Consider the following 26,570-nt stretch of genomic DNA (forward strand, 5'->3'; position numbering starts at 1 on the left):
TGTGATGCAATTTATCCATTTTAATTGAGTCGGGTTAAGCAGGTCTTTTAACTCAAATTCGACGTATTTTGCGACCATATAAATGGCGATCGATGTCATTTAAATTAGATGAAACTAAATGCTGGAGATTGGATCGCGAATGGAATTTGCGATCATAAGTGTTTAAATTCAATTATTCTCCAATTCGTGGATTCAAAACATACTCATTCCCCAGGTGAGGCTCGAACTCACAACCTCCGCATTACTCAGTAACAGAGCAGTACTGCCATATAAGTACGGCGCGCTAACCGATTGTGCCACTGGGGAAGATGAAACAAACAATTGAGTGCACTTTCAATAGTATAACCGCATTTTGTTCAATACAACTTGCGTCAGAAATCTCGTGGAATTTTAATATTAGTTCTCTTTATTCAAATTTGACGCTTCATATATAATTGTACGAATATAAGTTAAAAGTAATACATATACAGAACAAATCCACTCACACGTAGCTGATATTTAGCAGCACGGTTTATTATTAAAACTTTCTTGAAACTGTGGATAATACAAAATGACTCGAATTGAAGATATCTGACTACTTGCATTGAAAGATTGGCCAGGAATGTCACGCGCAGTGTCTTTTGTGACATTACTAACAATACGTCCAACACGTTTAATCCTTTATTGTCCGATACATCACAGTGGCCGGCTTTTCGTTTCGACTGACAACGTAGTATTTTGGCAATACTAAAGTCACTAAACTGTTTTCCGTTTACATGTCCTTCTTGTGTTCTCTCGCTATGTGTAATCGAGGAAACGTAATTTGGCGTCTGTTTCTTGCATGACTCCACCGACGACGGCGTGCTTTCAGGTTTATATCGCGCAATATAATCCTCGTTCGCGTGGCTGTTAGTTGTTATAAACTCGTGGTTATTGGATTTCTTATATCCTCGACGACGGTGGCGGAAGTCGCTTTCAGCAAACATTTCATTCCAACCCTTTGCTAGTCTCCAGAAATGACCGTGAGTCAGGTCCTGTATACTACGAGGACTCTTGATGAAGCAATTGTTCAAAGAGAGGTTATGACGGATTGAATTCTTCCAGCCAGGGCTCGTCACACGATAATACGGAAAAGTTGTCTCTATATAGCGGTAGATATCTTTCAATGTAGCCCTCTGTTTCGCGTATGACCTTATAGCCAAGACGATAAGTGCTACGAAGCTATACGGCGGTCGGTCTATGCATGACAATGTACTGTGAGAGTTGAAAATACTGGTATACGGTGGATTGGCATACATATGCTGCGTGCGTGAGTAAATATCTGCAGCATACATTAAGTTACCTCTTGGAGTGTGCATCGTCATCTCGAATGATGTATTTCTTGTGAATTTAAGAATGGTTTGAATCAACAAGGTAGACCATAAGTCACCTTGAAATCTGCATATTATTCAAAATAACCCAATCAGAGAGCAGGAAAACAAATGCCATTAACCCCTAATTAAAATACGGCACTTAATGGCGATAATCGAACAAATTCACCTATTGTGTTATCCGTAATATCATGTGCTTCGCACTTTCATAAATATCTCACCTGTTACATAATCTATATGAAGTGTATTGGGTTATTGTTTTATAGAATGGATAAATGAAATGTAATGTACGTAAAAATTATTGAATATCATTCTTGAAATGAACATAGATCATCCGTATTTTCAATTTGCCAATCAGTAAACGATCACAAGATAGCGCCCAAATAAACCGTCTGCTAAACAGCGCCCTCAAAATCGTAAAACTATATAACCGTCTTGAGCAAGTCAATGACATTTATTCTTCTGCCTAAATAGTGCATTACCACTTGACGATTTTAGCAGACTTGGTAAACACTGGGTAATTAAAGTAAAAAAAAACAGCACTTCATAGGATTGCATGCAATTATAGTTAGATATATACGTCAGCTGTGATGCAATTTATCCATTTTAATTGAGTCGGGTTAAGCAGGTCTTTTAACTCAAATTCGACGTATTTTGCGACCATATAAATGGCGATCGATGTCATTTAAATTAGATGAAACTAAATGCTGGAGATTGGATCGCGAATGGAATTTGCGATCATAAGTGTTTAAATTCAATTATTCTCCAATTCGTGGATTCAAAACATACTCATTCCCCAGGTGAGGCTCGAACTCACAACCTCCGCATTACTCAGTAACAGAGCAGTACTGCCATATAAGTACGGCGCGCTAACCGATTGTGCCACTGGGGAAGATGAAACAAACAATTGAGTGCACTTTCAATAGTATAACCGCATTTTGTTCAATACAACTTGCGTCAGAAATCTCGTGGAATTTTAATATTAGTTCTCTTTATTCAAATTTGACGCTTCATATATAATTGTACGAATATAAGTTAAAAGTAATACATATACAGAACAAATCCACTCACACGTAGCTGATATTTAGCAGCACGGTTTATTATTAAAACTTTCTTGAAACTGTGGATAATACAAAATGACTCGAATTGAAGATATCTGACTACTTGCATTGAAAGATTGGCCAGGAATGTCACGCGCAGTGTCTTTTGTGACATTACTAACAATACGTCCAACACGTTTAATCCTTTATTGTCCGATACATCACAGTGGCCGGCTTTTCGTTTCGACTGACAACGTAGTATTTTGGCAATACTAAAGTCACTAAACTGTTTTCCGTTTACATGTCCTTCTTGTGTTCTCTCGCTATGTGTAATCGAGGAAACGTAATTTGGCGTCTGTTTCTTGCATGACTCCACCGACGACGGCGTGCTTTCAGGTTTATATCGCGCAATATAATCCTCGTTCGCGTGGCTGTTAGTTGTTATAAACTCGTGGTTATTGGATTTCTTATATCCTCGACGACGGTGGCGGAAGTCGCTTTCAGCAAACATTTCATTCCAACCCTTTGCTAGTCTCCAGAAATGACCGTGAGTCAGGTCCTGTATACTACGAGGACTCTTGATGAAGCAATTGTTCAAAGAGAGGTTATGACGGATTGAATTCTTCCAGCCAGGGCTCGTCACACGATAATACGGAAAAGTTGTCTCTATATAGCGGTAGATATCTTTCAATGTAGCCCTCTGTTTCGCGTATGACCTTATAGCCAAGACGATAAGTGCTACGAAGCTATACGGCGGTCGGTCTATGCATGACAATGTACTGTGAGAGTTGAAAATACTGGTATACGGTGGATTGGCATACATATGCTGCGTGCGTGAGTAAATATCTGCAGCATACATTAAGTTACCTCTTGGAGTGTGCATCGTCATCTCGAATGATGTATTTCTTGTGAATTTAAGAATGGTTTGAATCAACAAGGTAGACCATAAGTCACCTTGAAATCTGCATATTATTCAAAATAACCCAATCAGAGAGCAGGAAAACAAATGCCATTAACCCCTAATTAAAATACGGCACTTAATGGCGATAATCGAACAAATTCACCTATTGTGTTATCCGTAATATCATGTGCTTCGCACTTTCATAAATATCTCACCTGTTACATAATCTGTATAAAGTGTATTGGGTTATTGTTTTATAGAATGGATAAATGAAATGTAATGTACGTGAAAATTATTGAATATCATTCTTGAAATGAACATAGATCATCCGTATTTTCAATTTGCCAATCAGTAAACGATCACAAGATAGCGCCCAAACAGTCTGCTAAACAGCGCCCTCAAAATCGTAAAACTATATAACCGTCTTGAGCAAGTCAATGACATTTATTCTTCTGCCTAAATAGTGCATTACCACTTGACGATTTTAGCAGGCTTGGTAAACACTGGGTAAATAAAGTAAAAAAAAAACAGCACTTCATAGGATTGCATGCAATTATAGTTAGATATATACGTCAGCTGTGATGCAATTTATCCATTTTAATTGAGTCGGGTTAAGCAGGTCTTTTAACTCAAATTCGACGTATTTTGCGACCATATAAATGGCGATCGATGTCATTTAAATTAGATGAAACTAAATGCTGGAGATTGGATCGCGAATGGAATTTGCGATTTGGAAATGTTTCGATTCAATTATTCTCCAATTCATGGATTCAAAACATACTCATTCCCCAGATGAGGCTCGAACTCACAACCTCCGCATTACTCAGTAACAGAGCAGTACTGCCATATAAGTACTGCCATATAAGTACGGCGCGCTAACCGATTGTGCCACTGGGGAAGATGAAACAACTAATTGAGTGCACTTTCAATAGGATAACCGCATTTTGTTCAATACAACTTGCGTCAGAAATATCGTGGAATTTTAATATTAGTTCTCTTTATTTAAATTTGACGGTTCATATATAATTGTACGAATATAAGTTAAAAGTAATACATATACAGAACAAATCCACTCACACGTAGCTGATATTTAGCAGCACGGTGTATTATTAAAACTTTCTTGAAACTGGTGGATAATACAAAATGACTCGAATTGAAGATATCTGACTACTTGCATTGAAAGATTGGCCAGGAATGTCACGCGCAGTGTCTTTTTTGACATTACTAACAATACGTCCAACACGTTTAATCCTTTATTGTCCGATACATCACAGTGGCCGGCTTTTCGTTTCGACTGACAACGTAGTATTTTGGAAATACTAAAGTCACTAAACTGTTTTCCGTTTACATGTCTTTCTTGTGTTCTCTCGCTATGTGTAATCGAGGAAACGTAATTTGGCGTCTTTTTCTTGCATGACTCCACCGACGACGGCGTGCTTTCAGGTTTATATCGCGCAATATAATCCTCGTTCGCGTGGCTGTTAGTTGTTATAAACTCGTGGTTATTGGATTTCTTATATCCTCGACGACGGCGGCGGAAGTCGCTTTCAGCAAACATTTCTTTCCAACCCTCTGCTAGTCTCCAGAAATGACCGTGAGTCAGGTCATGTATACTACGAGGACTCTTGATGAAACAATTGTTCAAAGAGAGGTTATGACGGATTGAATTCTTCCAGCCAGGGATCGTCACACGATAATACGGAAAAGTTGTCTCTATATAGCGGTAGATATCTTTCAATGTAGCCCTCTGTTTCGCGTATGACCTTATAGCCAAGACGATAAGTGCTACGAAGCTATACGGCGGTCGGTCTATGCATGACAATGTACTGTGAGAGTTGAAAATACTGGTATACGGTGGATTGGCATACATATGCTGCGTGCGTGAGTATACATCTGCAGCATACATTAAGTTACCTCTTGGAGTGTGCATCGTCATCTCGAATGATGTATTTTTTGTGAATTTAAGAATGGTTTGAATCAACAAGGTAGACCATAAGTCACCTTGAAATCTGCATATTATTCAAAATAACCCAATCAGAGAGCAGGAAAACAAATGGCATTAACCCCTAATTAAAATACAGCACTTAATGGTGATAATGGAACAAATTTACCTATTGTGTTATCCGTAATATCATGTGCTTCGCACTTTCATAAATATCTCACCTGTTACATAATCTATATAAAGTGTATTGCGTTATTGTTTTATAGCATGGATGAATGAAATGTAATGTACGTGAAAATTATTGAATATCATTCTTGAAATGAACATAGATCATCCGTAATTTCAATTTGCCAATCAGTAAACGATCACAAGATGGCGCTCCAACAAACAGTCTGCTTAACAGCGCCCTCAAAATAGTAGAATTATGTAACCGTCTTAAGCAAGTCAATGACATCTATTCTTCTACCTGAATAATGCATCACCTCTGGACGTTTTTAGCAGGCTTTGTAAACACTGGGTAAATAAATAAGTAAAAAACAGCACTTCACAGGATTGCAAGCAATTATCGTTAGATTTATACGTCAGCTGTGATGCCATTTATCCATTTTAATTGAGTCGGGTTAAGCAGGTGTTTAACTCAAATTCGACGTATTTGCAATTTTGTGACCATATAAATGGCGATCGATGTCATTTAAATTAGATGAAACTAAATGCTGGAGATTGGATCGCGAATGGAATTTGCGATTTGGAAATGTTTCGATTCAATTATTCTCCAATTCGTGGATTCAAAACATACTTATTCCCCAGGTGAGGCTCGAACTCACAACCTCCGCATTACTCAGTAACAGAGCAGTACTGCCATATAAGTACGGCGCGCTAACCGATTGTGCCACTGGGGAAGATGAATCAAACAATTTAGTGCACTTTCCATAGTATAACCGCATTTTGTTCAATACAACTTGCGTCAGAAATCTCGTGGAATTTTAATATTAGTTCTCTTTATTTAAATTTTACGGTTTATATATAATTGTACGAATATAAGTTAAAAGTAAAACATATACAGAACAAATGCACTCATACGTAGCTGATATTTAGCAGCACGGTGTATTATTAAAACTTTCTTGAAACTGGTGGATAATACAAAATGACTCGAATTGAAGATATCTGACTACTTGCATTGAAAGATTGGCCAGGAATGTCACGCGCAGTGTCTTTTTTGACATTACTAACAATACGTCCAACACGTTTAATCCTTTATTGTCCGATACATCACAGTGGCCGGCTTTTCGTTTCGACTGACAACGTAGTATTTTGGCAATACTAAAGTCACTAAACTGTTTTCCGTTTACATGTCCTTCTTGTGTTCTCTCGCTATGTGTAATCGAGGAAACGTAATTTGGCGTCTGTTTCTTGCATGGCTCCACCGACGACGGCGTGCTTTCAGGTTTATATCGGGTAATATAATACTCGTTCGCTTGGCTGTTAGTTGTTATAAACTCGTGGTTATTGGATTTCTTATATCCTCGACGACGGCGGCGGAAGTCGCTTTCAGCAAACATTTCTTTCCAACCCTCTGCTAGTCTCCAGAAATGACCGTGAGTCAGGTCATGTATACTACGAGGACTCTTGATGAAGCAATTGTTCAAAGAGAGGTTATGACGGATTGAATTCTTCCAGCCAGGGCTCGTCACACGATAATACGGAAAAGTTGTCTCTATATAGCGGTAGATATCTTTCAATGTAGCCCTCTGTTTCGCGTATGACCTTATAGCCAAGACGATAAGTGCTACGAAGCTATACGGCGGTCGGTCTATGCATGACAATGTACTGTGAGAGTTGAAAATACTGGTATACGGTGGATTGGCATACATATGCTGCGTGCGTGAGTATACATCTGCAGCATACATTAAGTTACCTCTTGGAGTGTGCATCGTCATCTCGAATGATGTATTTTTTGTGAATTTAAGAATGGTTTGAATCAACAAGGTAGACCATAAGTCACCTTGAAATCTGCATATTATTCAAAATAACCCAATCAGAGAACAGGAAAACAAATGCCATTAACCCCTAATTAAAATACAGCACTTAATGGCGATAATCGAACAAATTCACCTATTGTGTTATCCGTAATATCATGTGCTTAGCACTTTCATAAATATCTCACCTGTTACATAATCTATATAAAGTGTATTGGGTTATTGTTTTATAGAATGGATAAATGAAATGTAATGTACGTAAAAATTATTGAATATCATTCTTGAAATGAACATAGATCATCCGTATTTTCAATTTGCCAATCAGTAAACGATCACAAGATAGCGCCCAAATAAACCGTCTGCTAAACAGCGCCCTCAAAATCGTAAAACTATATAACCGTCTTGAGCAAGTCAATGACATTTATTCTTCTGCCTAAATAGTGCATTACCACTTGACGATTTTAGCAGACTTGGTAAACACTGGGTAATTAAAGTAAAAAAAAACAGCACTTCATAGGATTGCATGCAATTATAGTTAGATATATACGTCAGCTGTGATGCCATTTATCCATTTTAATTGAGTCGGGTTAAGCAGGTCTTTTAACTCAAATTCGACGTATTTTGCGACCATATAAATGGCGATCGATGTCATTTAAATTAGATGAAACTAAATGCTGGAGATTGGATCGCGAATGGAATTTGCGATCATAAGTGTTTAAATTCAATTATTCTCCAATTCGTGGATTCAAAACATACTCATTCCCCAGATGAGGCTCGAACTCACAACCTCCGCATTACTCAGTAACAGAGCAGTACTGCCATATAAGTACGGCGCGCTAACCGATTGTGCCACTGGGGAAGATGAAACAACTAATTGAGTGCACTTTCAATAGGATAACCGCATTTTGTTCAATACAACTTGCGTCAGAAATATCGCGGAATTTTAATATTAGTTCTCTTTATTTAAATTTGACGGTTCATATATAATTGTACGAATATAAGTTAAAAGTAATACATATACAGAACAAATCCACTCACACGTAGCTGATATTTAGCAGCACGGTGTATTATTAAAACTTTCTTGAAACTGGTGGATAATACAAAATGACTCGAATTGAAGATATCTGACTACTTGCATTGAAAGATTGGCCAGGAATGTCACGCGCAGTGTCTTTTTTGACATTACTAACAATACGTCCAACACGTTTAATCCTTTATTGTCCGATACATCACAGTAGCCGGCTTTTCGTTTCGACTGACAACGTAGTATTTTGGCAATACTAAAGTCACTAAACTGTTTTCCGTTTACATGTCTTTCTTGTGTTCTCTCGCTATGTGTAATCGAGGAAACGTAATTTGGCGTCTTTTTCTTGCATGACTCCACCGACGACGGCGTGCTTTCAGGTTTATATCGCGCAATATAATCCTCGTTCGCGTGGCTGTTAGTTGTTATAAACTCGTGGTTATTGGATTTCTTATATCCTCGACGACGGCGGCGGAAGTCGCTTTCAGCAAACATTTCTTTCCAACCCTCTGCTAGTCTCCAGAAATGACCGTGAGTCAGGTCATGTATACTACGAGGACTCTTGATGAAACAATTGTTCAAAGAGAGGTTATGACGGATTGAATTCTTCCAGCCAGGGCTCGTCACACGATAATACGGAAAAGTTGTCTCTATATAGCGGTAGATATCTTTCAATGTAGCCCTCTGTTTCGCGTATGACCTTATAGCCAAGACGATAAGTGCTACGAAGCTATACGGCGGTCGGTCTATGCATGACAATGTACTGTGAGAGTTGAAAATACTGGTATACGGTGGATTGGCATACATATGCTGCGTGCGTGAGTATACATCTGCAGCATACATTAAGTTACCTCTTGGAGTGTGCATCGTCATCTCGAATGATGTATTTTTTGTGAATTTAAGAATGGTTTGAATCAACAAGGTAGACCATAAGTCACCTTGAAATCTGCATATTATTCAAAATAACCCAATCAGAGAGCAGGAAAACAAATGGCATTAACCCCTAATTAAAATACAGCACTTAATGGTGATAATGGAACAAATTTACCTATTGTGTTATCCGTAATATCATGTGCTTCGCACTTTCATAAATATCTCACCTGTTACATAATCTATATAAAGTGTATTGCGTTATTGTTTTATAGCATGGATGAATGAAATGTAATGTACGTGAAAATTATTGAATATCATTCTTGAAATGAACATAGATCATCCGTAATTTCAATTTGCCAATCAGTAAACGATCACAAGATGGCGCTCCAACAAACAGTCTGCTTAACAGCGCCCTCAAAATAGTAGAATTATGTAACCGTCTTAAGCAAGTCAATGACATATATTCTTCTACCTGAATAATGCATCACCTCTGGACGTTTTTAGCAGGCTTTGTAAACACTGGGTAAATAAATAAGTAAAAAACAGCACTTCACAGGATTGCAAGCAATTATCGTTAGATTTATACGTCAGCTGTGATGCCATTTATCCATTTTAATTGAGTCGGGTTAAGCAGGTGTTTAACTCAAATTCGACGTATTTGCAATTTTGTGACCATATAAATGGCGATCGATGTCATTTAAATTAGATGAAACTAAATGCTGGAGATTGGATCGCGAATGGAATTTGCGATTTGGAAATGTTTCGATTCAATTATTCTCCAATTCGTGGATTCAAAACATACTTATTCCCCAGGTGAGGCTCGAACTCACAACCTCCGCATTACTCAGTAACAGAGCAGTACTGCCATATAAGTACGGCGCGCTAACCGATTGTGCCACTGGGGAAGATGAATCAAACAATTTAGTGCACTTTCCATAGTATAACCGCATTTTGTTCAATACAACTTGCGTCAGAAATCTCGTGGAATTTTAATATTAGTTCTCTTTATTTAAATTTTACGGTTTATATATAATTGTACGAATATAAGTTAAAAGTAAAACATATACAGAACAAATGCACTCATACGTAGCTGATATTTAGCAGCACGGTTTATTATTAAAACTTTCTTGAAACTGGTGGGTAATACAAAATGACTCGAATTGAAGATATCTGACTACTTGCATTGAAAGATTGGCCAGGAATGTCACGCGCACTGTCTTGTGTGACATTACTAACAATACGTCCAACACGTTTAATCCTTTTATTATCCAATACATCACAGTGGCCGGCTTTTCGTTTCGACTGACAACGTAGTATTTTGGCAATACTAAAGTCACTAAACTGTTTTCCGTTTACATGTCCTTCTTGTGTTCTCTCGCTATGTGTAATCGAGGAAACGTAATTTGGCGTCTTTTTCTTGCATGACTCCACCGACGACGGCGTGCTTTCAGGTTTATATCGCGCAATATAATCCTCGTTCGCGTGGCTGTTAGTTGTTATAAACTCGTGGTTATTGGATTTCTTATATCCTCGACGACGGCGGCGGAAGTCGCTTTCAGCAAACATTTCTTTCCAACCCTCTGCTAGTCTCCAGAAATGACCGTGAGTCAGGTCATGTATACTACGAGGACTCTTGATGAAACAATTGTTCAAAGAGAGGTTATGACGGATTGAATTCTTCCAGCCAGGGCTCGTCACACGATAATACGGAAAAGTTGTCTCTATATAGCGGTAGATATCTTTCAATGTAGCCCTCTGTTTCGCGTATGACCTTATAGCCAAGACGATAAGTGCTACGAAGCTATACGGCGGTCGGTCTATGCATGACAATGTACTGTGAGAGTTGAAAATACTGGTATACGGTGGATTGGCATACATATGCTGCGTGCGTGAGTATACATCTGCAGCATACATTAAGTTACCTCTTGGAGTGTGCATCGTCATCTCGAATGATGTATTTTTTGTGAATTTAAGAATGGTTTGAATCAACAAGGTAGACCATAAGTCACCTTGAAATCTGCATATTATTCAAAATAACCCAATCAGAGAGCAGAAAAACAAATGGCATTAACCCCTTATTAAAATACAGCACTTAATGGTGATAATGGAACAAATTTACCTATTGTGTTATCCGTAATATCATGTGCTTCGCACTTTCATAAATATCTCACCTGTTACATAATCTATATAAAGTGTATTGCGTCATTGTTTTATAGCATGGATGAATGAAATGTAATGTACGTGAAAATTATTGAATATCATTCTTGAAATGAACATAGATCATCCGTAATTTCAATTTGCCAATCAGTAAACGATCACAAGATAGCGCCCAAATAAACCGTCTGCTAAACAGCGCCCTCAAAATCGTAAAACTATATAACCGTCTTGAGCAAGTCAATGACATTTATTCTTCTGCCTAAATAGTGCATTACCACTTGACGATTTTAGCAGACTTGGTAAACACTGGGTAATTAAAGTAAAAAAAAACAGCACTTCATAGGATTGCATGCAATTATAGTTAGATATATACGTCAGCTGTGATGCCATTTATCCATTTTACTTGAGTCGGGTTAAGCAGGTCTTTTAACTCAAATTCGACGTATTTTGCGACCATATAAATGGCGATCGATGTCATTTAAATTAGATGAAACTAAATGCTGGAGATTGGATCGCGAATGGAATTTGCGATCATAAGTGTTTAAATTCAATTATTCTCCAATTCGTGGATTCAAAACATACTCATTCCCCAGGTGAGGCTCGAACTCACAACCTCCGCATTACTCAGTAACAGAGCAGTACTGCCATATAAGTACGGCGCGCTAACCGATTGTGCAACTGGGGAAGATGAAACAAACAATTGAGTGCACTTTCAATAGTATAACCGCATTTTGTTCAATACAACTTGCGTCAGAAATCTCGTGGAATTTTAATATTAGTTCTCTTTATTCAAATTTGACGCTTCATATATAATTGTACGAATATAAGTTAAAAGTAATACATATACAGAACAAATCCACTCACACGTAGCTGATATTTAGCAGCACGGTTTATTATTAAAACTTTCTTGAAACTGTGAATAATACAAAATGACTCGAATTGAAGATATCTGACTACTTGCATTGAAAGATTGGCCAGGAATGTCACGCGCAGTGTCTTTTGTGACATTACTAACAATACGTCCAACACGTTTAATCCTTTATTGTCCGATACATCACAGTGGCCGGCTTTTCGTTTCGACTGACAACGTAGTATTTTGGCAATACTAAAGTCACTAAACTGTTTTCCGTTTACATGTCCTTCTTGTGTTCTCTCGCTATGTGTAATCGAGGAAACGTAATTTGGCGTCTGTTTCTTGCATGACTCCACCGACGACGGCGTGCTTTCAGGTTTATATCGCGCAATATAATCCTCGTTCGCGTGGCTGTTAGTTGTTATAAACTCGTGGTTATTGGATTTCTTATATCCTCGACGACGGTGGCGGAAGTCGCTTTCAGCAAACATTTCTTTCCAACCCTTTGCTAGTCTCCAGAAATGACCGTGAGTCAGGTCCTGTATACTACGAGGACTCTTGATGAAGCAATTGTTCAAAGAGAGGTTATGACGGATTGAATTCTTCCAGCCAGGGCTCGTCACACGATAATACGGAAAAGTTGTCTCTATATAGCGGTAGATATCTTTCAATGTAGCCCTCTGTTTCGCGTATGACCTTAGAGCCAAGACGATAAGTGCTACGAAGCTATACGGCGGTCGGTCTATGCATGACAATGTACTGTGAGAGTTGAAAATACTGGTATACGGTGGATTGGCATACATATGCTGCGTGCGTGAGTAAATATCTGCAGCATACATTAAGTTACCTCTTGGAGTGTGCATCGTCATCTCGAATGATGTATTTCTTGTGAATTTAAGAATGGTTTGAATCAACAAGGTAGACCATAAGTCACCTTGAAATCTGCATATTATTCAAAATAACCCAATCAGAGAGCAGGAAAACAAATGCCATTAACCCCTAATTAAAATACGGCACTTAATGGCGATAATCGAACAAATTCACCTATTGTGTTATCCGTAATATCATGTGCTTCGCACTTTCATAAATATCTCACCTGTTACATAATCTATATAAAGTGTATTGGGTTATTGTTTTATAGAATGGATAAATGAAATGTAATGTACGTGAAAATTATTGAATATCATTCTTGAAATGAACATAGATCATCCGTATTTTCAATTTGCCAATCAGTAAACGATCACAAGATAGCGCCCAAACAGTCTGCTAAACAGCGCCCTCAAAATCGTAAAACTATATAACCGTCTTGAGCAAGTCAATGACATTTATTCTTCTGCCTAAATAGTGCATTACCACTTGACGATTTTAGCAGGCTTGGTAAACACTGGGTAAATAAAGTAAAAAAAAAACAGCACTTCATAGGATTGCATGCAATTATAGTTAGATATATACGTCAGCTGTGATGCAATTTATCCATTTTAATTGAGTCGGGTTAAGCAGGTCTTTTAACTCAAATTCGACGTATTTTGCGACCATATAAATGGCGATCGATGTCATTTAAATTAGATGAAACTAAATGCTGGAGATTGGATCGCGAATGGAATTTGCGATTTGGAAATGTTTCGATTCAATTATTCTCCAATTCATGGATTCAAAACATACTCATTCCCCAGATGAGGCTCGAACTCACAACCTCCGCATTACTCAGTAACAGAGCAGTACTGCCATATAAGTACGGCGCGCTAACCGATTGTGCCACTGGGGAAGATGAAACAACTAATTGAGTGCACTTTCAATAGGATAACCGCATTTTGTTCAATACAACTTGCGTCAGAAATCTCGTGGAATTTTAATATTAGTTCTCTTTATTTAAATTTTACGGTTTATATATAATTGTACGAATATAAGTTAAAAGTAAAACATATACAGAACAAATGCACTCATACGTAGCTGATATTTAGCAGCACGGTGTATTATTAAAACTTTCTTGAAACTGGTGGATAATACAAAATGACTCGAATTGAAGATATCTGACTACTTGCATTGAAAGATTGGCCAGGAATGTCACGCGCAGTGTCTTTTTTGACATTACTAACAATACGTCCAACACGTTTAATCCTTTATTGTCCGATACATCACAGTGGCCGGCTTTTCGTTTCGACTGACAACGTAGTATTTTGGCAATACTAAAGTCACTAAACTGTTTTCCGTTTACATGTCCTTCTTGTGTTCTCTCGCTATGTGTAATCGAGGAAACGTAATTTGGCGTCTGTTTCTTGCATGGCTCCACCGACGACGGCGTGCTTTCAGGTTTATATCGGGTAATATAATCCTCGTTCGCTTGGCTGTTAGTTGTTATAAACTCGTGGTTATTGGATTTCTTATATCCTCGACGACGGCGGCGGAAGTCGCTTTCAGCAAACATTTCTTTCCAACCCTCTGCTAGTCTCCAGAAATGACCGTGAGTCAGGTCATGTATACTACGAGGACTCTTGATGAAGCAATTGTTCAAAGAGAGGTTATGACGGATTGAATTCTTCCAGCCAGGGCTCGTCACACTATAATACGGAAAAGTTGTCTCTATATAGCGGTAGATATCTTTCAATGTAGCCCTCTGTTTCGCGTATGACCTTATAGCCAAGACGATAAGTGCTACGAAGCTATACGGCGGTCGGTCTATGCATGACAATGTACTGTGAGAGTTGAAAATACTGGTATACGGTGGATTGGCATACATATGCTGCGTGCGTGAGTATACATCTGCAGCATACATTAAGTTACCTCTTGGAGTGTGCATCGTCATCTCGAATGATGTATTTTTTGTGAATTTAAGAATGGTTTGAATCAACAAGGTAGACCATAAGTCACCTTGAAATCTGCATATTATTCAAAATAACCCAATCAGAGAACAGGAAAACAAATGCCATTAACCCCTAATTAAAATACAGCACTTAATGGCGATAATCGAACAAATTCACCTATTGTGTTATCCGTAATATCATGTGCTTAGCACTTTCATAAATATCTCACCTGTTACATAATCTATATAAAGTGTATTGGGTTATTGTTTTATAGAATGGATAAATGAAATGTAATGTACGTGAAAATTATTGAATATCATTCTTGAAATGAACTTAGATCATCCGTATTTTCAATTTGCCAATCAGTAAACGATCACAAGATAGCGCCCAAATAAACCGTCTGCTAAACAGCGCCCTCAAAATCGTAAAACTATATAACCGTCTTGAGCAAGTCAATGACATTTATTCTTCTGCCTAAATAGTGCATTACCACTTGACGATTTTAGCAGACTTGGTAAACACTGGGTAATTAAAGTAAAAAAAACAGCACTTCATAGGATTGCATGCAATTATAGTTAGATATATACGTCAGCTGTGATGCCATTTATCCATTTTAATTGAGTCGGGTTAAGCAGGTCTTTTAACTCAAATTCGACGTATTTTGCGACCATATAAATGGCGATCGATGTCATTTAAATTAGATGAAACTAAATGCTGGAGATTGGATCGCGAATGGAATTTGCGATCATAAGTGTTTAAATTCAATTATTCTCCAATTCGTGGATTCAAAACATACTCATTCCCCAGATGAGGCTCGAACTCACAACCTCCGCATTACTCAGTAACAGAGCAGTACTGCCATATAAGTACGGCGCGCTAACCGATTGTGCCACTGGGGAAGATGAAACAAACAATTGAGTGCACTTTCAATAGTATAACCGCATTTTGTCCAATACAACTTGCGTCAGAAATCTCGTGGAATTTTAATATTAGTTCTCTTTATTTAAATTTGACGCTTCATATATAATTGTACGAATATAAGTTAAAAGTAATACATATACAGAACAAATCCACTCACACGTAGCTGATATTTAGCAGCACGGTTTATTATTAAAACTTTCTTGAAACTGTGAATAATACAAAATGACTCGAATTGAAGATATCTGACTACTTGCATTGAAAGATTGGCCAGGAATGTCACGCGCAGTGTCTTTTGTGACATTACTAACAATACGTCCAACACGTTTAATCCTTTATTGTCCGATACATCACAGTGGCCGGCTTTTCGTTTCGACTGACAACGTAGTATTTTGGCAATACTAAAGTCACTAAACTGTTTTCCGTTTACATGTCCTTCTTGTGTTCTCTCGCTATGTGTAATCGAGGAAACGTAATTTGGCGTCTGTTTCTTGCATGACTCCACCGACGACGGCGTGCTTTCAGGTTTATATCGCGCAATATAATCCTCGTTCGCGTGGCTGTTAGTTGTTATAAACTCGTGGTTATTGGATTTCTTATATCCTCGACGACGGTGGCGGAAGTCGCTTTCAGCAAACATTTCTTTCCAACCCTTTGCTAGTCTCCAGAAATGACCGTGAGTCAGGTCCTGTATACTACGAGGACTCTTGATGAAGCAATTGTTCAAAGAGAGGTTATGACGGATTGAATTCTTCCAGCCAGGGCTCGTCACACGATAATACGGAAAAGTTGTCTCTATATAGCGGTAGATATCTTACAATGTAGCCCTCTGTTTCGCGTATGACCTTATAGCCAAGACGATAAGTGCTACGAAGCTATACGGCGGTCGGTCTATGCATGACAATGTACTGTGAGAGTTGAAAATACTGGTATACGGTGGATTGGCATACATATGCTGCGTGCGTGAGTAAATATCTGCAGCATACATTAAGTTACCTCTTGGAGTGTGCATCGTCATCTCGAATGATGTATTTCTTGTGAATTTAAGAATGGTTTGAATCAACAAGGTAGACCATAAGTCACCTTGAAATCTGCATATTATTCAAAATAACCCAATCAGAGAGCAGGAAAACAAATGCCATTAACCCCTAATTAAAATACGGCACTTAATGGCGATAATCGAACAAATTCACCTATTGTGTTATCCGTAATATCATGTGCTTCGCACTTTCATAAATATCTCACCTGTTACATAATCTATATAAAGTGTATTGGGTTATTGTTTTATAGAATGGATAAATGAAATGTAATGTACGTGAAAATTATTGAATATCATTCTTGAAATGAACATAGATCATCCGTATTTTCAATTTGCCAATCAGTAAACGATCACAAGATAGCGCCCAAACAGTCTGCTAAACAGCGCCCTCAAAATCGTAAAACTATATAACCGTCTTGAGCAAGTCAATGACATTTATTCTTCTGTCTAAATAGTGCATTACCACTTGACGATTTTAGCAGGCTTGGTAAACACTGGGTAAATAAAGTAAAAAAAAAACAGCACTTCATAGGATTGCATGCAATTATAGTTAGATATATACGTCAGCTGTGATGCAATTTATCCATTTTAATTGAGTCGGGTTAAGCAGGTCTTTTAACTCAAATTCGACGTATTTTGCGACCATATAAATGGCGATCGATGTCATTTAAATTAGATGAAACTAAATGCTGGAGATTGGATCGCGAATGGAATTTGCGATTTGGAAATGTTTCGATTCAATTATTCTCCAATTCATGGATTCAAAACATACTCATTCCCCAGATGAGGCTCGAACTCACAACCTCCGCATTAGTCAGTAACAGAGCAGTACTGCCATATAAGTACGGCGCGCTAACCGATTGTGCCACTGGGGAAGATGAAACAACTAATTGAGTGCACTTTCAATAGGATAACCGCATTTTGTTCAATACAACTTGCGTCAGAAATATCGCGGAATTTTAATATTAGTTCTCTTTATTTAAATTTGACGGTTCATATATAATTGTACGAATATAAGTTAAAAGTAATACATATACAGAACAAATCCACTCACACGTAGCTGATATTTAGCAGCACGGTGTATTATTAAAACTTTCTTGAAACTGGTGGATAATACAAAATGACTCGAATTGAAGATATCTGACTACTTGCATTGAAAGATTGGCCAGGAATGTCACGCGCAGTGTCTTTTTTGACATTACTAACAATACGTCCAACACGTTTAATCCTTTATTGTCCGATACATCACAGTAGCCGGCTTTTCGTTTCGACTGACAACGTAGTATTTTGGCAATACTAAAGTCACTAAACTGTTTTCCGTTTACATGTCTTTCTTGTGTTCTCTCGCTATGTGTAATCGAGGAAACGTAATTTGGCGTCTTTTTCTTGCATGACTCCACCGACGACGGCGTGCTTTCAGGTTTATATCGCGCAATATAATCCTCGTTCGCGTGGCTGTTAGTTGTTATAAACTCGTGGTTATTGGATTTCTTATATCCTCGACGACGGCGGCGGAAGTCGCTTTCAGCAAACATTTCTTTCCAACCCTCTGCTAGTCTCCAGAAATGACCGTGAGTCAGGTCATGTATACTACGAGGACTCTTGATGAAACAATTGTTCAAAGAGAGGTTATGACGGATTGAATTCTTCCAGCCAGGGCTCGTCACACGATAATACGGAAAAGTTGTCTCTATATAGCGGTAGATATCTTTCAATGTAGCCCTCTGTTTCGCGTATGACCTTATAGCCAAGACGATAAGTGCTACGAAGCTATACGGCGGTCGGTCTATGCATGACAATGTACTGTGAGAGTTGAAAATACTGGTATACGGTGGATTGGCATACATATGCTGCGTGCGTGAGTATACATCTGCAGCATACATTAAGTTACCTCTTGGAGTGTGCATCGTCATCTCGAATGATGTATTTTTTGTGAATTTAAGAATGGTTTGAATCAACAAGGTAGACCATAAGTCACCTTGAAATCTGCATATTATTCAAAATAACCCAATCAGAGAGCAGGAAAACAAATGGCATTAACCCCTAATTAAAATACAGCACTTAATGGTGATAATGGAACAAATTTACCTATTGTGTTATCCGTAATATCATGTGCTTCGCACTTTCATAAATATCTCACCTGTTACATAATCTATATAAAGTGTATTGCGTTATTGTTTTATAGCATGGATGAATGAAATGTAATGTACGTGAAAATTATTGAATATCATTCTTGAAATGAACATAGATCATCCGTAATTTCAATTTGCCAATCAGTAAACGATCACAAGATGGCGCTCCAACAAACAGTCTGCTTAACAGCGCCCTCAAAATAGTAGAATTATGTAACCGTCTTAAGCAAGTCAATGACATATATTCTTCTACCTGAATAATGCATCACCTCTGGACGTTTTTAGCAGGCTTTGTAAACACTGGGTAAATAAATAAGTAAAAAACAGCACTTCACAGGATTGCAAGCAATTATCGTTAGATTTATACGTCAGCTGTGATGCCATTTATCCATTTTAATTGAGTCGGGTTAAGCAGGTGTTTAACTCAAATTCGACGTATTTGCAATTTTGTGACCATATAAATGGCGATCGATGTCATTTAAATTAGATGAAACTAAATGCTGGAGATTGGATCGCGAATGGAATTTGCGATTTGGAAATGTTTCGATTCAATTATTCTCCAATTCGTGGATTCAAAACATACTTATTCCCCAGGTGAGGCTCGAACTCACAACCTCCGCATTACTCAGTAACAGAGCAGTACTGCCATATAAGTACGGCGCGCTAACCGATTGTGCCACTGGGGAAGATGAATCAAACAATTTAGTGCACTTTCCATAGTATAACCGCATTTTGTTCAATACAACTTGCGTCAGAAATCTCGTGGAATTTTAATATTAGTTCTCTTTATTTAAATTTTACGGTTTATATATAATTGTACGAATATAAGTTAAAAGTAAAACATATACAGAACAAATGCACTCATACGTAGCTGATATTTAGCAGCACGGTTTATTATTAAAACTTTCTTGAAACTGGTGGGTAATACAAAATGACTCGAATTGAAGATATCTGACTACTTGCATTGAAAGATTGGCCAGGAATGTCACGCGCACTGTCTTGTGTGACATTACTAACAATACGTCCAACACGTTTAATCCTTTTATTATCCAATACATCACAGTGGCCGGCTTTTCGTTTCGACTGACAACGTAGTATTTTGGCAATACTAAAGTCACTAAACTGTTTTCCGTTTACATGTCCTTCTTGTGTTCTCTCGCTATGTGTAATCGAGGAAACGTAATTTGGCGTCTGTTTCTTGCATGGCTCCACCGACGACGGCGTGCTTTCAGGTTTATATCGGGTAATATAATCCTCGTTCGCTTGGCTGTTAGTTGTTATAAACTCGTGGTTATTGGATTTCTTATATCCTCGACGACGGCGGCGGAAGTCGCTTTCAGCAAACATTTCTTTCCAACCCTCTGCTAGTCTCCAGAAATGACCGTGAGTCAGGTCATGTATACTACGAGGACTCTTGATGAAGCAATTGTTCAAAGAGAGGTTATGACGGATTGAATTCTTCCAGCCAGGGCTCGTCCCACGATAATACGGAAAAGTTGTCTCTATATAGCGGTAGATATCTTTCAATGTAGCCCTCTGTTTCGCGTATGACCTTATAGCCAAGACGATAAGTGCTACGAAGCTATACGGCGGTCGGTCTATGCATGACAATGTACTGTGAGAGTTGAAAATACTGGTATACGGTGGATTGGCATACATATGCTGCGTGCGTGAGTATACATCTGCAGCATACATTAAGTTACCTCTTGGAGTGTGCATCGTCATCTCGAATGATGTATTTTTTGTGAATTTAAGAATGGTTTGAATCAACAAGGTAGACCATAAGTCACCTTGAAATCTGCATATTATTCAAAATAACCCAATCAGAGAGCAGGAAAACAAATGCCATTAACCCCTAATTAAAATACAGCACTTAATGGCGATAATCGAACAAATTCACCTATTGTGTTATCCGTAATATCATGTGCTTAGCACTTTCATAAATATCTCACCTGTTACATAATCTATATAAAGTGTATTGGGTTATTGTTTTATAGAATGGATAAATGAAATGTAATGTACGTAAAAATTATTGAATATCATTCTTGAAATGAATATAGATCATCCGTATTTTCAATTTGCCAATCAGTAAACGATCACAAGATAGCGCCCAAATAAACCGTCTGCTAAACAGCGCCCTCAAAATCGTAAAACTATATAACCGTCTTGAGCAAGTCAATGACATTTATTCTTCTGCCTAAATAGTGCATTACCACTTGACGATTTTAGCAGACTTGGTAAACACTGGGTAATTAAAGTAAAAAAAAACAGCACTTCATAGGATTGCATGCAATTATAGTTAGATATATACGTCAGCTGTGATGCCATTTATCCATTTTACTTGAGTCGGGTTAAGCAGGTCTTTTAACTCAAATTCGACGTATTTTGCGACCATATAAATGGCGATCGATGTCATTTAAATTAGATGAAACTAAATGCTGGAGATTGGATCGCGAATGGAATTTGCGATTTGGAAATGTTTCGATTCAATTATTCTCCAATTCATGGATTCAAAACATACTCATTCCCCAGATGAGGCTCGAACTCACAACCTCCGCATTAGTCAGTAACAGAGCAGTACTGCCATATAAGTACGGCGCGCTAACCGATTGTGCCACTGGGGAAGATGAAACAACTAATTGAGTGCACTTTCAATAGGATAACCGCATTTTGTTCAATACAACTTGCGTCAGAAATATCGCGGAATTTTAATATTAGTTCTCTTTATTTAAATTTGACGGTTCATATATAATTGTACGAATATAAGTTAAAAGTAATACATATACAGAACAAATCCACTCACACGTAGCTGATATTTAGCAGCACGGTGTATTATTAAAACTTTCTTGAAACTGGTGGATAATACAAAATGACTCGAATTGAAGATATCTGACTACTTGCATTGAAAGATTGGCCAGGAATGTCACGCGCAGTGTCTTTTTTGACATTACTAACAATACGTCCAACACGTTTAATCCTTTATTGTCCGATACATCACAGTAGCCGGCTTTTCGTTTCGACTGACAACGTAGTATTTTGGCAATACTAAAGTCACTAAACTGTTTTCCGTTTACATGTCTTTCTTGTGTTCTCTCGCTATGTGTAATCGAGGAAACGTAATTTGGCGTCTTTTTCTTGCATGACTCCACCGACGACGGCGTGCTTTCAGGTTTATATCGCGCAATATAATCCTCGTTCGCGTGGCTGTTAGTTGTTATAAACTCGTGGTTATTGGATTTCTTATATCCTCGACGACGGCGGCGGAAGTCGCTTTCAGCAAACATTTCTTTCCAACCCTCTGCTAGTCTCCAGAAATGACCGTGAGTCAGGTCATGTATACTACGAGGACTCTTGATGAAACAATTGTTCAAAGAGAGGTTATGACGGATTGAATTCTTCCAGCCAAGGCTCTTCACACGATAATACGGAAAAGTTGTCTCTATATAGCGGTAGATATCTTTCAATGTAGCCCTCTGTTCCGCGTATGACCTTATAGCCAAGACGATAAGTGCTACGAAGCTATACGGCGGTCGGTCTATGCATGACAATCTATTGTGAGAGTTGAAATTACTGGTATACGGTGGATTGGCATACATATACTGTGTGCGTGAGTAAATATCTGCAGCATACATTAAGTTACCTCTTGGATTGTGCATCGTCATCTCGAATGATGTAATTTTTGTGAATTTAAGAATGGCTTGAGTCAACAAGGTAGACCATATGTCACCTTGAAATCTGCATATTATTCAAAATAACCCAATCAGAGAGCAGGAAAACAAATGGCATTAACCCCTAATTAAAATACAGCACTTAATGGTGATAATCGAACAAATTTACCTATTGTGTTATCCGTAATATCATGTGCTTCGCACTTTCATAAATATCTCACCTGTTACATAATCTATATAAAGTGTATTGCGTTATTGTTTTATAGCATGGATGAATGAAATGTAATGTACGTGAAAATTATTGAATATCATTCTTGAAATGAACATAGATCATCCGTAATTTCAATTTGCCAATCAGTAAACGATCACAAGATGGCGCTCCAACAAACAGTCTGCTTAACAGCGCCCTCAAAATAGTAGAATTATGTAACCGTCTTAAGCAAGTCAATGACATATATTCTTCTACCTGAATAATGCATCACCTCTGGACGTTTTTAGCAGGCTTTGTAAACACTGGGTAAATAAATAAGTAAAAAACAGCACTTCACAGGATTGCAAGCAATTATCGTTAGATTTATACGTCAGCTGTGATGCCATTTATCCATTTTAATTGAGTCGGGTTAAGCAGGTGTTTAACTCAAATTCGACGTATTTGCAATTTTGTGACCATATAAATGGCGATCGATGTCATTTAAATTAGATGAAACTAAATGCTGGAGATTGGATCGCGAATGGAATTTGCGATTTGGAAATGTTTCGATTCAATTATTCTCCAATTCGTGGATTCAAAACATACTTATTCCCCAGGTGAGGCTCGAACTCACAACCTCCGCATTACTCAGTAACAGAGCAGTACTGCCATATAAGTACGGCGCGCTAACCGATTGTGCCACTGGGGAAGATGAATCAAACAATTTAGTGCACTTTCCATAGTATAACCGCATTTTGTTCAATACAACTTGCGTCAGAAATCTCGTGGAATTTTAATATTAGTTCTCTTTATTTAAATTTTACGGTTTATATATAATTGTACGAATATAAGTTAAAAGTAAAACATATACAGAACAAATGCACTCATACGTAGCTGATATTTAGCAGCACGGTTTATTATTAAAACTTTCTTGAAACTGGTGGGTAATACAAAATGACTCGAATTGAAGATATCTGACTACTTGCATTGAAAGATTGGCCAGGAATGTCACGCGCACTGTCTTGTGTGACATTACTAACAATACGTCCAACACGTTTAATCCTTTTATTATCCAATACATCACAGTGGCCGGCTTTTCGTTTCGACTGACAACGTAGTATTTTGGCAATACTAAAGTCACTAAACTGTTTTCCGTTTACATTTCCTTCTTGTGTTCTCTCGCTATGTGTAATCGAGGAAACGTAATTTGGCGTCTGTTTCTTGCATGGCTCCACCGACGACGGCGTGCTTTCAGGTTTATATCGGGTAATATAATCCTCGTTCGCTTGGCTGTTAGTTGTTATAAACTCGTGGTTATTGGATTTCTTATATCCTCGACGACGGCGGCGGAAGTCGCTTTCAGCAAACATTTCTTTCCAACCCTCTGCTAGTCTCCAGAAATGACCGTGAGTCAGGTCATGTATACTACGAGGACTCTTGATGAAGCAATTGTTCAAAGAGAGGTTATGACGGATTGAATTCTTCCAGCCAGGGCTCGTCCCACGATAATACGGAAAAGTTGTCTCTATATAGCGGTAGATATCTTTCAATGTAGCCCTCTGTTTCGCGTATGACCTTATAGCCAAGACGATAAGTGCTACGAAGCTATACGGCGGTCGGTCTATGCATGACAATGTACTGTGAGAGTTGAAAATACTGGTATACGGTGGATTGGCATACATATGCTGCGTGCGTGAGTATACATCTGCAGCATACATTAAGTTACCTCTTGGAGTGTGCATCGTCATCTCGAATGATGTATTTTTTGTGAATTTAAGAATGGTTTGAATCAACAAGGTAGACCATAAGTCACCTTGAAATCTGCATATTATTCAAAATAACCCAATCAGAGAGCAGGAAAACAAATGCCATTAACCCCTAATTAAAATACAGCACTTAATGGCGATAATCGAACAAATTCACCTATTGTGTTATCCGTAATATCATGTGCTTAGCACTTTCATAAATATCTCACCTGTTACATAATCTATATAAAGTGTATTGGGTTATTGTTTTATAGAATGGATAAATGAAATGTAATGTACGTAAAAATTATTGAATATCATTCTTGAAATGAATATAGATCATCCGTATTTTCAATTTGCCAATCAGTAAACGATCACAAGATAGCGCCCAAATAAACCGTCTGCTAAACAGCGCCCTCAAAATCGTAAAACTATATAACCGTCTTGAGCAAGTCAATGACATTTATTCTTCTGCCTAAATAGTGCATTACCACTTGACGATTTTAGCAGACTTGGTAAACACTGGGTAATTAAAGTAAAAAAAGACAGCACTTCATAGGATTGCATGCAATTATAGTTAGATATATACGTCAGCTGTGATGCCATTTATCCATTTTACTTGAGTCGGGTTAAGCAGGTCTTTTAACTCAAATTCGACGTATTTTGCGACCATATAAATGGCGATCGATGTCATTTAAATTAGATGAAACTAAATGCTGGAGATTGGATCGCGAATGGAATTTGCGATCATAAGTGTTTAAATTCAATTATTCTCCAATTCGTGGATTCAAAACATACTCATTCCCCAGGTGAGGCTCGAACTCACAACCTCCGCATTACTCAGTAACAGAGCAGTACTGCCATATAAGTACGGCGCGCTAACCGATTGTGCAACTGGGGAAGATGAAACAAACAATTGAGTGCACTTTCAATAGTATAACCGCATTTTGTTCAATACAACTTGCGTCAGAAATCTCGTGGAATTTTAATATTAGTTCTCTTTATTCAAATTTGACGCTTCATATATAATTGTACGAATATAAGTTAAAAGTAATACATATACAGAACAAATCCACTCACACGTAGCTGATATTTAGCAGCACGGTTTATTATTAAAACTTTCTTGAAACTGTGAATAATACAAAATGACTCGAATTGAAGATATCTGACTACTTGCATTGAAAGATTGGCCAGGAATGTCACGCGCAGTGTCTTTTGTGACATTACTAACAATACGTCCAACACGTTTAATCCTTTATTGTCCGATACATCACAGTGGCCGGCTTTTCGTTTCGACTGACAACGTAGTATTTTGGCAATACTAAAGTCACTAAACTGTTTTCCGTTTACATGTCCTTCTTGTGTTCTCTCGCTATGTGTAATCGAGGAAACGTAATTTGGCGTCTGTTTCTTGCATGACTCCACCGACGACGGCGTGCTTTCAGGTTTATATCGCGCAATATAATCCTCGTTCGCGTGGCTGTTAGTTGTTATAAACTCGTGGTTATTGGATTTCTTATATCCTCGACGACGGTGGCGGAAGTCGCTTTCAGCAAACATTTCTTTCCAACCCTTTGCTAGTCTCCAGAAATGACCGTGAGTCAGGTCCTGTATACTACGAGGACTCTTGATGAAGCAATTGTTCAAAGAGAGGTTATGACGGATTGAATTCTTCCAGCCAGGGCTCGTCACACGATAATACGGAAAAGTTGTCTCTATATAGCGGTAGATATCTTTCAATGTAGCCCTCTGTTTCGCGTATGACCTTAGAGCCAAGACGATAAGTGCTACGAAGCTATACGGCGGTCGGTCTATGCATGACAATGTACTGTGAGAGTTAAAAATACTGGTATACGGTGGATTGGCATACATATGCTGCGTGCGTGAGTAAATATCTGCAGCATACATTAAGTTACCTCTTGGAGTGTGCATCGTCATCTCGAATGATGTATTTCTTGTGAA

The 26,570-nt window shown here is 38.1% G+C and overlaps 14 non-coding genes across 14 annotated transcripts; all 14 read right to left on the bottom strand.

Moving 5' to 3' along the window:
• Window positions 1-206: 206 nt before the first annotated feature.
• TRNAI-UAU (transfer RNA isoleucine (anticodon UAU)) lies at window positions 207-306 on the bottom strand. The gene is made up of 2 exons: window positions 269-306; window positions 207-242 (listed from the first exon to the last, which is right to left on the bottom strand). It is a non-coding gene; the product is annotated as a tRNA-Ile (tRNA).
• A 1,835-nt stretch (window positions 307-2,141) lies between these two features.
• TRNAI-UAU (transfer RNA isoleucine (anticodon UAU)) lies at window positions 2,142-2,241 on the bottom strand. Its single transcript has 2 exons — window positions 2,204-2,241; window positions 2,142-2,177 (listed from the first exon to the last, which is right to left on the bottom strand). It is a non-coding gene; the product is annotated as a tRNA-Ile (tRNA).
• Window positions 2,242-4,074: 1,833 nt separating this feature from the next.
• Window positions 4,075-4,188, bottom strand: TRNAI-UAU (transfer RNA isoleucine (anticodon UAU)). Its single transcript has 2 exons — window positions 4,151-4,188; window positions 4,075-4,110 (listed from the first exon to the last, which is right to left on the bottom strand). It is a non-coding gene; the product is annotated as a tRNA-Ile (tRNA).
• A 1,843-nt stretch (window positions 4,189-6,031) lies between these two features.
• On the bottom strand, window positions 6,032-6,131 carry TRNAI-UAU (transfer RNA isoleucine (anticodon UAU)). The gene is made up of 2 exons: window positions 6,094-6,131; window positions 6,032-6,067 (listed from the first exon to the last, which is right to left on the bottom strand). It is a non-coding gene; the product is annotated as a tRNA-Ile (tRNA).
• Window positions 6,132-7,967: 1,836 nt separating this feature from the next.
• Window positions 7,968-8,067, bottom strand: TRNAI-UAU (transfer RNA isoleucine (anticodon UAU)). The gene is made up of 2 exons: window positions 8,030-8,067; window positions 7,968-8,003 (listed from the first exon to the last, which is right to left on the bottom strand). It is a non-coding gene; the product is annotated as a tRNA-Ile (tRNA).
• Window positions 8,068-9,910: 1,843 nt separating this feature from the next.
• On the bottom strand, window positions 9,911-10,010 carry TRNAI-UAU (transfer RNA isoleucine (anticodon UAU)). The gene is made up of 2 exons: window positions 9,973-10,010; window positions 9,911-9,946 (listed from the first exon to the last, which is right to left on the bottom strand). It is a non-coding gene; the product is annotated as a tRNA-Ile (tRNA).
• Window positions 10,011-11,847: 1,837 nt separating this feature from the next.
• TRNAI-UAU (transfer RNA isoleucine (anticodon UAU)) lies at window positions 11,848-11,947 on the bottom strand. The gene is made up of 2 exons: window positions 11,910-11,947; window positions 11,848-11,883 (listed from the first exon to the last, which is right to left on the bottom strand). It is a non-coding gene; the product is annotated as a tRNA-Ile (tRNA).
• Window positions 11,948-13,780: 1,833 nt separating this feature from the next.
• TRNAI-UAU (transfer RNA isoleucine (anticodon UAU)) lies at window positions 13,781-13,880 on the bottom strand. The gene is made up of 2 exons: window positions 13,843-13,880; window positions 13,781-13,816 (listed from the first exon to the last, which is right to left on the bottom strand). It is a non-coding gene; the product is annotated as a tRNA-Ile (tRNA).
• Window positions 13,881-15,715: 1,835 nt separating this feature from the next.
• TRNAI-UAU (transfer RNA isoleucine (anticodon UAU)) lies at window positions 15,716-15,815 on the bottom strand. Its single transcript has 2 exons — window positions 15,778-15,815; window positions 15,716-15,751 (listed from the first exon to the last, which is right to left on the bottom strand). It is a non-coding gene; the product is annotated as a tRNA-Ile (tRNA).
• Window positions 15,816-17,648: 1,833 nt separating this feature from the next.
• TRNAI-UAU (transfer RNA isoleucine (anticodon UAU)) lies at window positions 17,649-17,748 on the bottom strand. The gene is made up of 2 exons: window positions 17,711-17,748; window positions 17,649-17,684 (listed from the first exon to the last, which is right to left on the bottom strand). It is a non-coding gene; the product is annotated as a tRNA-Ile (tRNA).
• A 1,843-nt stretch (window positions 17,749-19,591) lies between these two features.
• Window positions 19,592-19,691, bottom strand: TRNAI-UAU (transfer RNA isoleucine (anticodon UAU)). Its single transcript has 2 exons — window positions 19,654-19,691; window positions 19,592-19,627 (listed from the first exon to the last, which is right to left on the bottom strand). It is a non-coding gene; the product is annotated as a tRNA-Ile (tRNA).
• Window positions 19,692-21,529: 1,838 nt separating this feature from the next.
• TRNAI-UAU (transfer RNA isoleucine (anticodon UAU)) lies at window positions 21,530-21,629 on the bottom strand. The gene is made up of 2 exons: window positions 21,592-21,629; window positions 21,530-21,565 (listed from the first exon to the last, which is right to left on the bottom strand). It is a non-coding gene; the product is annotated as a tRNA-Ile (tRNA).
• Window positions 21,630-23,472: 1,843 nt separating this feature from the next.
• On the bottom strand, window positions 23,473-23,572 carry TRNAI-UAU (transfer RNA isoleucine (anticodon UAU)). Its single transcript has 2 exons — window positions 23,535-23,572; window positions 23,473-23,508 (listed from the first exon to the last, which is right to left on the bottom strand). It is a non-coding gene; the product is annotated as a tRNA-Ile (tRNA).
• Window positions 23,573-25,409: 1,837 nt separating this feature from the next.
• TRNAI-UAU (transfer RNA isoleucine (anticodon UAU)) lies at window positions 25,410-25,509 on the bottom strand. The gene is made up of 2 exons: window positions 25,472-25,509; window positions 25,410-25,445 (listed from the first exon to the last, which is right to left on the bottom strand). It is a non-coding gene; the product is annotated as a tRNA-Ile (tRNA).
• Window positions 25,510-26,570: the final 1,061 nt, after the last annotated feature.

Source organism: Saccoglossus kowalevskii, chromosome 4 (assembly GCF_978046115.1).
Source record: "Saccoglossus kowalevskii chromosome 4, keSacKowa6.1, whole genome shotgun sequence".
Classification (NCBI taxonomy): domain Eukaryota; kingdom Metazoa; phylum Hemichordata; class Enteropneusta; family Harrimaniidae; genus Saccoglossus; species Saccoglossus kowalevskii.